This window comes from Corylus avellana, chromosome ca1 (assembly GCF_901000735.1).
Source record: "Corylus avellana chromosome ca1, CavTom2PMs-1.0".
NCBI lineage: Eukaryota > Viridiplantae > Streptophyta > Magnoliopsida > Fagales > Betulaceae > Corylus > Corylus avellana.
Window position 1 is genome coordinate 45,915,441 of NC_081541.1, and position 11,643 is coordinate 45,927,083.

Consider the following 11,643-nt stretch of genomic DNA (forward strand, 5'->3'; position numbering starts at 1 on the left):
TTAGTTTTCAACATTAAAATAAATAATTTCAAAAAAAAATTCCATTATGCAATAAGGATCTAAAGTACACTGACATTTTTAGGAAATACAATGAAGTAGTAAGCAAATATGTACAAACCTGGATGAATGGGAAGAAATGAAGGAAGGATCCAAAATTCCGGAGGCATTGGGTTGGTTCCAATCCACTCGAACACAACAAGTATCTACAACAAAGCGAAAAATGCATATTAGAGTTAATTATCAGCAAACAATCATCACGCATAATGAAAATTTTGTTTCACTTTGTTGTAATTTTTATTTCAATTAGACAATAGTGTACTTAATATTTTTCATTTAGTCCAATTTTGTGTTCTAAGTTCGAACCGAAAATTTACCAGTTCGAATTAGCCAGTGGAAGAAGTAATCTCAAGTTAGACAAAACTTGCCGTTTCAAGCTTTGTATTAATTTGGTTCCAACTTATTCTTTTATTTAGTGGATGAGTTTTATGGGTTTGGTCATCCCGGAATAGTTTGACTATTGAATATATAGTTACTCAAAAGATTTATGAAACATGATCATACCGAAAGCCAAGTCTTTCCCCAAGAAGGTATGTGTGTTACACCACCATGATCAAGGATCCACTTTCGTGCTCTTGCACAAGCATTGTCCTGACCACCATCGGGTCCTTCCCCAAGTATACGCATACAAATGTAGTTGAGAGCCGTGCAAAACATGGTACTATGGCCCTCTATGTGTAATCCCCACCCACCATCTTCATTCTACATACAATATGCAAAATTTACAGCATACTTGTTAAACATGACAGCTTAAACACACACACAAAAGAAAAGGAATCAAGTAATTCAACAGAAAATCTAATCCTATTTGCATAATTAACATGTGATGCTTCCAAGAATATGCACCTGATGATAGTATATGTATCGAAGGATTTCATTTTGATACTCTGCAGAGAACACAATATTAAGATGCCCTGTAATGTACAAACACATTACCTGCATTTTTTCGGGTTAAAAGAATACAACTAACAGTTTCATCAAGATGAAAACCAAAACAAGTCGAAGGTAGGCATGTCCCCATAGATCCGATGATAATATTCATAGTCTGGTCTATCTTAGAAGATGTTTTAGAGATAAATATCTTTAGTAACTTAAAAATTAATTTTAGATGAGGCAGGACAAAACTATAAAAAAATAAATAAAAAATCTTTAAGGTAAAAATTTAATGGGTAAAGTCCATATATCCCCTCAAACTACCACCCGATTGACAATGTCCTTCCGAACTTTTAATTATGACAATGTCCCCCCAAACTACCAAAACATTGTGAATGTCCTCCCAAGACTAGCAAAAAGATAAAAATGCTCCTATAAATTTCTCAATGAGACAAAAATACCCTTATAAAATACAAAAATAAAAATTTATTTAAAAAAATACGAATTTTTAAAAATTTTATTATTTTTAAAAATGAAATTTTATTATTTTTTTAAATTGGAATTTTTTTTCTTAATTCTATTTTACCAAAACTATTTTTTTTTGTTTTTTTTTTTTTAAAAAAAAAGGGAAATTTTTATTTTTAAAAAAATTATAAAGCAAAATTTTTTTTAAAAAAAACGAAATTGTTTGATTTTTTTCTTTTAAAAAGGATTTAAAAAAAAAAAACAAATTGGCCACCCCTTGTAATTTTTTTTATAAGTTATAGTATTTTTTTTTGCTTTTATTTTACTAAGGGTAGTTTCATCATTTGAGAAACATTGACAATTTTTAGTAGTTTGGAGAGACATTGTAACAATTGAAAGTTATGGAAGACATTGTCAATTAGGTGGTAGTTTGAGAAGAAAATATAGACTTTTCCCAAAAATAAAATTTTGATGGTCCAATCCAAAAAAAACAAAAAAATTTAAGGTAATTTGAAAAATTTTAGGGGACTAGCGCCCCAAGGCTAGGGTAGTTCTACCCCTATTAGTAAAAGCCGTTATGTTTTTGATGATTTGTCTTGATGTCACAAGAAGTTTCTTGGTGTATATAATTTTTACGTAAATATATATAATGATGACATTGAAAAAAAAAAAATCGTTAACGATTATGCATGAGTCTCTTACCAAGGGCGGAAGGAAATACAAGTTGCCAGAATTTTCAGCAGGCCAAGGGCCATCACTGGCCTGCAAGGCAGAAAAGAAGTGGACGGCCCTTCTTAGTGCAGCTGTGGCCTTTCATATGTGATTTCCTCTCCATCCTCAACTTTTACTGGGGGAATTGTTTGTTTGAAGTTTTTCTCCTTAAGAAACTGCAATCATTTTGACAAAGAAATGAGCATATATATTATAGTAAACAATTTCTGAATTGTTAGATATCTCATGATATTTTGAATTTTAAAGCCGCAAGATTACAATATATCTTGATATTATGAATATTTTATATAATATTTATACGACTACTGGATCTGATACAAATTTAGTATTAAATCAACATGTTACAGTTAAGAGATCTAATTTGTTTAATTAAATGGTTTGGATTAAGGTTGATCTATATAATTTTATACCATATTTCGACATGAGCCGAATCCGACACACAGTATAGGGCTAGTACTAATTATTGACATGACCCCTGAACTTACACGAACTTAATACTAAATTAGTTAGTTAGTTAGGGTTGAGCCATTGATAAGTTTAATCGGTTTAATTAAATTGATCGGGTTAGAATTGATTGGGTTAGTTTTATACTTGTATATCGACACAACTCAAACCTCATGTAAACACGAATTGTTACCCCTACTCTACGGCAAAGATTTTGATGCAGGAAAGTAGGTGTTTTTAGTATGTATAGATCATAGAAAGAGAGAGGATGAGGGTACGTATACCTGCATTCGCCATATGAGATCATTGCTAGGTTTCACGTGAAACCGGTTCTCGTAGAAATTTTGACGAGCCTCTTCAACCTGAGCCCTCTCTTCTAGGGTACCAGCCTCAGGGTCAAACTCCCATGTCTGCCTTCCAACAAAGTTGTTTGTGGTGAAGATATAAGGGCATTTTCCACCATCTGCTATCTTAAGCCTCCACATATTCTTCCTTATGATCACTTTTTTCCAAACTAATTTGAGCCAAAAAAAAAAAAAAAAAAACCGGATTACGAAAACCTTTTATAGAATTGCAATAAGGCCGATTGAGGATGTGCCAACTTTGGGTGTTCATAATTGCATGGCATCTACTAACCAACTGTATTTCACTATTTTGTGGGGTGGGCATAAATCATCAACTTGCATGCATGGAAGAGCCAGTTATCTATAGTGGGGTCCATTATTTTGGTGTAGTGTTATGTTCACATTTATTCGTTCATATGTTATATCCACATTATTTCAAATTTGATTAGAACTCAACAGGGGCGGAGTCAGCTTTGAATTTATGGGGATTCAGGGCCAAAATTTTTTTGGGGATAGACCAATTGGCAAAAAATACCTTAAATTATTTTTTTTCCTTAATTTTTTTTTTCTTCTAATTTGGGGGGGAAGGGGGACCAAGGCCACTATCGATCCCCCCCTGAATCCGTTTTTGTCTAAAATTATTGTTTTTCGTAATTTCAAGTAACTACAATGATATATTATATTCAATTAAAATATGAACCACAAGATCTCTCTTTACCAAAAGAGCTGGAGTTTTGTGGCCTCCATCATTTCAGTCAATCACAAACTGTTGAAAAGAACAGTGAACGTTGCACTCTTGTCTTTAAGCACTCACGTCCGGCTCAACAAATATTTAGTTAAAATTTAGCTAACAAACACATTTTTCTATTTTAATTATCAACCTTTTCAAATCACTTATATCCGGCTCAACATTTTAGCTATTTACTTTCACTTTTCTATTTAAAAAATATATATCTATATATATATTTTTATCTACTTTCCCAATTCTTAATGAAGAGAGTGAGCAAGATTACTTTTATTATAAATATAAATAAGGATTTGTTGAGCTACAACACTGTAGCTCCTCAACAAATCCTTAGTCATTTTATTGAGCCGATTAAAATTAAAATTAAAAAAAACCTAATTTATTGAAGCCAATGTGAATGCTCTTAGGGTACTGAATGAAAATGTACTTATTTTTTATGATGTGAAATCATGAAGTATAGGGATGCTTTCTATTTTTTATGAGCCATATATTAATACCAAAATTCCTTTGTCTAAGGTACATCTGTTTTACTATACAACTAATCAAAAAGAAAGAAAAAAGGAAAATGACATGTAAAATTAATTTTTGGGTAATTAGGAATTAACGATTCCTTCTATAAAGAGAAAAATGGTAACAACTCCCTTATTTTTCTGGAAATTTGCATTTACAATGGGTTTTTGTTTTTATTTTTTCTGTGGGTCAGCTAAAAAAAATAAAAATAAGTTCATGTGGTAAAAAACGTTGACAAAATCTGTTAATGTGTCACAGCAACATCAATCATATTGTTACACATGGCATTTAAATTAAAAATAGCTAGAGAAATGATTGAGCAGCCCCTCGGACAAAAGCTGCATGTCCCTCCTCCATTGCGAGGGGATTCCATCTTCAGCATCCATCCATGCATGACGTTCATTTTCAAGCCAGAGATCTTAATTTGTTCTCTTAGCAAGACTAGCATTTGCATAGAATGATATAAAATACAATAACATCCTCTCTCAAACTCAAGATGCAAGCTTGAGTTTGGAAAAAAGAAAGGGAAATAAAGAGAGTTTTTTTTTTATTTTTTTTTGGGTCGCCGGAGTAGTGGCTGGAGAGTGGCGGCCTGAGACGGAGGACAACGGCAATAGAGGCTGGCAGTGGCTGGTGGTGGCAGTGAATGACTTAGGCCATGGACTGGGCCTAAGACTTGAATTGGAGTCTTATAGAATAGGCTAAGTTGGACCGGTTTGATTGAGACAAAATAGGCCAAAACCCATGGACCATTGCATATGGTTTGACCTGAAAATGATATGAACTGGGTCTAACTCGTTGAACCAAGTTGACTAATTTGGACTGGTTAGATAGATTGACCAGGTTGGACCGGTTTAGAACCTGATGATCCGGTTAGAAACCAGTTTTGGATCAAGTTGGAGATGACTTTATTTGAACCCGATAAACCGGTTAGAATCCGGTTTTGGAGCGGTTTGGATGGATCCGGTTGGACCGGTTTAGCAAGTGGGTCGGTTACATGGGCCAAAATGGCCGAAACCCGTGGATCGTTGAATGGGTCTGTCTGGCCCGAAAGAGAAGATCCAATTCTAACCCGTTGGATCGGGTCGAAAATATTGGATCCGGATGAGTTTGAATTTATTTATTTATTTTTTGGATTTGACACATGGCAGAGGGCTAGGGCTGACGTGGTGCGCTCTCTGAGGGACACGTGGCAAATATAAAGAGCAAGGAGCGTCTGGCACGTGGGAGATGCTGCCAGCGCGTGAAAGACTGACAGAAGCTTCCGAAGGCGCGTGGAAACTTGACCCGTTGAGATCTCTTCAGATCTGGACTCGGAATCGTCTGATCACTATCGTCTGGAGTGGAGCGTGTAGCACCAACTAGGGCAATGGCGGTGCGTGGGTTCATAGGCAGTTTCTCCTAGCAGCGTGTGGGAGTGCGTGCAAGTCTGGAAAGGACTGAAATTGCACAAATCCACCGATTTGGGGCCGAGACACCCGGTTTGGTGGTTATTCAGCCGAGAGGAGTCACAGTGGTGGCGCGTGTGAAACTTGCAGGGACTGTCGGATGCGCGTGGAGGCGCGTGGGACGGCTGATGGTAGTGGATCTTCCATAGATTTGTAGATTTGTGACTCGCAAGCATGAATCTAGGATAAATTTTCCCAGATAAAGTTACGTTGAAGGCGTGAAAGAGATTTTGAGTGAAAAACCTCTTGGCGGTGCGAGGACTACCGGAAAAGGGAGGTTGCTGGCGGGAGCGTCGGAAAATGTCAAAGACGTTTATTGGAGACTACAAGAAAGTGGCGCTGATACCATGTTAAATAGCTTTGATACCATGTTAAATATATTGTTGAATATATTGGGATGGAAGCATGAGAGTGGGAAGAGAGAGAGCGTAAGGAAACAATGGACTATATTGTATTGGTAATGATTGGTTATATATATTATTGTGATTACAGAGGCTTCTATATATAGAGAGACTATGAGTGATAAGCAAGAAACCCTAAACTGAACCCTAAAACATATAAAGCAACTAGAATAATATAAAATATTCTAACAAGTCCATTTGAAATGTCCAAAGGGGTGATTTAGACACTCTCAAAGAATGTCTTATGAGTGACCAAACCATCCTAACAGCCAAAACGAGATTGTTCGCACAAAAGGGCGAAACTAGAACTTGAAAGGAGGGATGGACAATTTTTTTTTTTTTTGTTTAAATGATCCAAAAAGAATACTCATAAAAATATATATTTTGGGAGCTTTTTAAAAATGTTGGGAGGCTTCAACCTCCCACCCGTTAAGGTAGTTTTGCTCCAGTTTTGTTCGACCACCCTGCGGAGAATGGACAATACTTTTTGTAATTGGAATTTCTGCTTTTATTTTTTTCCTCTCGCGAGGTACTGGTCGGTACCCCTCAACCCTCTCAAGTAAAACTTAATTTACCTTATTTATTTCTCTCATCAAAATAAAATCCGTTCCAATTTTAATTTCACAAATAATTTCTTATTTAGAGTAAATTACCAAATACCCGTAATTATGTTTAATATAAATCACAATAAACACATGGCATATGGGCTACACTTTAATATAATTAGGGAATTTCTTACATATTAGTCTCAGGGCACAACATTGTATAATATTCCTTAAGAGAATTAACTATTGGCTTTCTTATTGGTGCTTATCACTACAAAAAAAAGGGATAGTTCCTTAAGATCTTATATATAGTTCACTAATTAATTCAAATTTTTCTGAATGGCAATGGGACACGTACGCTTGCAGTATTCTGCAAGAGCCCACAATGGGTGAGTTTCTCTGTACGTACGTTCCATAGTGTATAATACAATTCCTCAAGTAGACTCCAAGGATTTCCTGTATGAAAGAGTGATAAATGGTTAGAAAGCTTTGGAGGTAAAATTCATGCATAATATACTTCAAAGTTGGGTTATTTTTCTTTGCTCCCTATTCTTTCTGAATTAAATGCATGTTTTAAAGAGAGGTACCTGTTGAGGAAAATCGCCATCTTCCGGTTGATAATTAATTGTCAGCTTTGCTGCACGATGAAAAGGTGTTGGGTCTCTTTCAGCCTATTGCATATACATTAATTTTAACATCAGAATATGCAGGATCAAAGAGTATTTTAATAGCTTAACCCGTTAAGCTTTTATAGTTCACTTTAATCATTCTTAATTTAAAAAGTGATATTTTTCTTCAGAAAAATGGCCATTGTTTTTTGTAAAAAATGGTCATTATTCTGAAGAAAAATATTATTATTATTTTTTTAAAAAAAATACCAAATGAAAAAAATGACAACATAGGATGTTATTACTTCTTAACTTTTTTATTTATTTTTTATTTTGTTTTTTTTTAGATGACCATATAAGAGAAAAGTTGGGCCGAACTTATGTTAAAAAGTTGTGTCTCTATCATTTCTCTTTCACAATAGCTTCCCTTACCTTATCCTATACTATTAAAATATTATTTCTTTACAAAATACAAGTTCCCTACCTACTCCTACTTTTTTCACAAAATCCCAACACAATCCCAATTAAAGGTAAAAAGATGAAAGATGAGAAAGAAAAGAAAAATGCTTATATTAAAATAATGTATATGGAACCATTTTTGGTTTCCTACACATTGGGGAATACTGTAGCAACCTTGAGTGTTGGCTAAAAGTAGGAAATTTGATGTAAGTTTTTGTAATTTTTTTACATTTTTTTTTAAAAACATAAGGAATGGAATGGCATATAGGCATCTACTGTTACTGCTCTTAGGCCAATGATCTAGTGTACAAAGGGATTTTGTTAATTAGACTGACCAAAAGGTGGTTCGGTTGAGCCACTCCTTAGCCGGCCGCCCATTTGGCTAAGAACATTTCCAGCAAACTCCCTATAAGGGAATTTGTTCCCTAAGTTTAGGGAATATATCCAAAAAAATTGCAAAAAAAATCTCATAGCAGGCTCCCTATATGAATCCTAAACATTAAGATTGTTACAGTGGAACCCAATGTTTTGGGTTCCACTATTGCAATCTTTATGATTATTAAAATAAATAAAAAATGATTCTCTCTCTTCTCTCCTCTCATATATATAATATAATTAAAAATAAATAAATAGTTTAATGATATAGGGAATGATTAATGGAACTTATTGTGGTGTATTTTGACATAAAAAAATAAAAAGTAATTTTAATCTTTAAATATAAAAAAATGACGAAAAAATTGCTGAAAATGCTCTAAGGGTGGCTAGAGCATTTCTTTGTTTCTTTAATAAATATTTTGATAGTGATTCTTCTTCCTCCACAAAAATTAAGGAACTGCTATTCCTTTTAGAAATACGCTAGCTTTAAAAATCATTTCCCAAACAACCATTTTCTAAACAAATATTTCTAGGCACAATTAAAAGAGTACTGGCCAGGCTGTCGGTGACCAGTACCCCCATGCATGAATTGAATAACAACAAACAAAAGTTTTCGTTTGGTTGCACTGCCTTAAATAGATGATCAATTTGCTCTACCACCGGTTCTTATCTTGTACGAACGAACTTAATTGCATTAAAATGCATGTCGAGTCAGCGTATCTTCTCACCCAACTTCATACGCTAAGTCAATAAGTTGGTGTGAATAGCCGGCCCTACAGAAAACCTATTGGGAAAAAATCTGTGGGGACATACTCCCCACTTTTTTTTCTTTTTTTTTTTTTTTTTTTAAGTTTTTCCAACCAGTCCAGTGACTCTTTCCATTCGCTGCCTCCATCTGCCTTCTATTGCATTGGATGCACCACTTTTCGCTTTCTCGTAATCAGTTGGATTTCAAATCAAGTTTTTCAAATCTAAATATAGTTTTCTTAACTAGTTTTGCTCTGCTCAGCCATGCGCAAGTCCACCATGCTTTCCAACTCCTCACCTGCCTATCAGCACAAAACAGTTCCATCTCGTCCACCACGCACTGGCCAGTGCGTTTCGCCTCCCGCACCTCAATTGTTATAGCTATTTGCGGTCTTTTTATTTATTTATTTATTTATTTTTAATAAGGGTTTGACTTCTTCTTAAATCTACTTTCATAAGCGATCTTTGGGGTAAAGATTTTTTATTCTGATTTTTGAGTCGAGGAGAATTTGTTTCAGTGTGAGGGTTTACTCCTATGGCCTAAAAAATAAAAGTTGGAAATATGGATTACCTATGTATTAGATTGAGTACGCCTGCAGCAGATCTTATTCTATAACTGAAGTTTGACATGGGTTAGCAAATGTTGAAGTCATATTTAGGACTCAATTGTATGTTTTTAATGTTTGTCTCTATGATGTTATAACCTCATAGCTAAATAATAAATAAAAACTTCACACATTAAGTGACATGTGGAGATCCAATTTCGTTTGAGAATGCTAAGTGACATACTTATATAAGTGATTAATACTAAATTAGAAAAAAAAAAAGATTAATGATCAATTCAGTCTTAGGTCTCTAATTTCAACAATTATATTTCAGCACAAAATTAAATAAGTCTAGTTGTCAACTTACTGTTCAACTAATTAACAACATGATGTCACATAATATGCCTATCGTATATGACATTAACAACATGATGTCACACAATATGCCTATCGTATATGACATGGCACCCGCTGTACGTTCAAAGTGACAAATAAACATTAAATAAAAAAGATAAGAGTGGATTGTGGAGGGTGGACAATCCAATTTCCCTACCGGTGAGGGTGGATGAACCCTCTAAAGGTGAGGGTTTCCCACACTCTAAAGGTGGGAATAGGATCTTCTCCAGTTTATTATTGGAGGAATATTTTTGTTTTCTTAGAAAATAAAAAGATAAAAATACTCTTCAAATATAATTAACAAAAAATAATCCTAATTTCTAAAGATGAGGGTTGGTAATCAGATCCCATGGCAAGTTGGAACAAAAACAAGCAACATATATATATCTAATCACCTACGGTAAATTATTAGAGAAATATGTGGGAACAGAAAGGAGGATGTTCACTCACAAGTTTGAAATGCAAGCAAGAAATCTTTGTTGTTAGGACGACGACTTCGTTCCAGGCATCTTCACTAAAAGCTCTCTCTCTCTCTCTCTCTCTCTCACATTATTATGTGTGTATTTTTGAATAAATTTAAGGATAAGGAGAAACTTCAGAAAGTCTCCTTGAACTTTCAGCCGTTTTGACATACCTCCTTTGAATTTTCAAAACTCTCATTTAGGTCCACTGAACTTTAGTTTTCTCTCACTTTGGACCCTTTTAATATTAAACTATATCGTTTTGGACTTTTTATACCCATTTTACCCTTCCCTAAAACTACGTCGTTTTGTGTCCTAAAATTACACCGTTTTGAGCTTCAAAACTACATTACCACTCAACCCAAAACGACGACATTTTGAGCATAATATTAAAAAAAAATAAAAATAAAAGCAAACTAAAAAATAAAAAAATAAAAATAATAATAATAATAAAATAAAAATAAAAATAAAAAAGAAAAAAAAAAGAAAAAATAAGGTGTCTGAATTTGGTCGGGGGTGGCCGAACCACTCTGAGCCACCAAGACAAAAGGGGGAGGGGGGATGGGGTGCATTTGGGGTGGCCGGACCACCTATGGGGTGGCCGAAACCGGGGGTGGTCTAGCCACACCCAAAAGCAGCCCATCCCCCCTTTTTTTTTACAAAAAAAAAAAAAAAAATTAATGCCTAAAACGTCATCGTTTTTGGCTGTAGTGTAGGTGTTGTAATTTTAGGACATAAAACGACATAGTTTTGGGGAAGGGTAAAATGTGTATAAAAAGTTCAAAACTACGTAGTTTAATATTAAAAGGGTCCAAAGTAAAAAAAAAAAAAAAAAAATCAAAATTTAGTAGGCCTAAGTAAAAATTTTGAAAATTCAAAAGAGTATGTTAAAACAGTTGAAAGTCCAAAGAAATTTTCTGAAGTTTCCCTTCGAGGATAATTTAGAAACAAAAATGCAAAAGTAGTCGTTAGTCGTAGGAACTGTTTGGCCTAATTGAAGACTAGACTTTTAAGGAGCCTAATTCGGACAAGAAATAATAAAGTTATGTTCTGTCACATCATCCATATATAAGATCTATCGCCAATTCCATAAAAGACTAGCAAGTCTCCAAAACACGCACACTTCTAACCTCACAAGCCACTACTTTTTCCGTATCAAGCCAATCTCTTATCAATTACTTGTAATTAATGTTTTTATTTATTTATTTATTTATTTTACATGTCCACATAAAAAGAAAATGAGAAATTCAAACTAAAAATTTTGAAAAAATTATAATTTTAAATACAATTGATCAAATTATAAAAATTTGAAATTTTGAGGGGATGAATTATAAAAATTAAAATATTGGTGTTCGAATTAAAAAACGCTATCAACTTTAAAAAGATAACCTATAATTTTCTCAAAAATTCTAACAGTATACATGATATTAATATTAACATATTTTTTTGAAATATTAAATAATGTAAGATTATGTACACTTTAAGTCC

General features: G+C 33.9%; 1 long non-coding RNA gene and 1 pseudogene across 1 annotated transcript; both read right to left on the minus strand.

Annotated features, from left to right (window-relative positions):
* LOC132177922 (beta-amyrin synthase-like) overlaps positions 1 to 3,063 on the minus strand; it is a 25,357-nt pseudogene extending 22,294 nt beyond the window's left edge.
* Positions 3,064 to 6,864: 3,801 nt separating this feature from the next.
* Positions 6,865 to 10,215, minus strand: LOC132177383 (uncharacterized). The gene is made up of 3 exons (XR_009439750.1): positions 10,145 to 10,215; positions 7,152 to 7,235; positions 6,865 to 7,020 (listed from the first exon to the last, which is right to left on the minus strand). It is a non-coding gene; the product is annotated as an uncharacterized LOC132177383 (long non-coding RNA).
* Between the last annotated feature and the right edge of the window lie 1,428 nt (positions 10,216 to 11,643).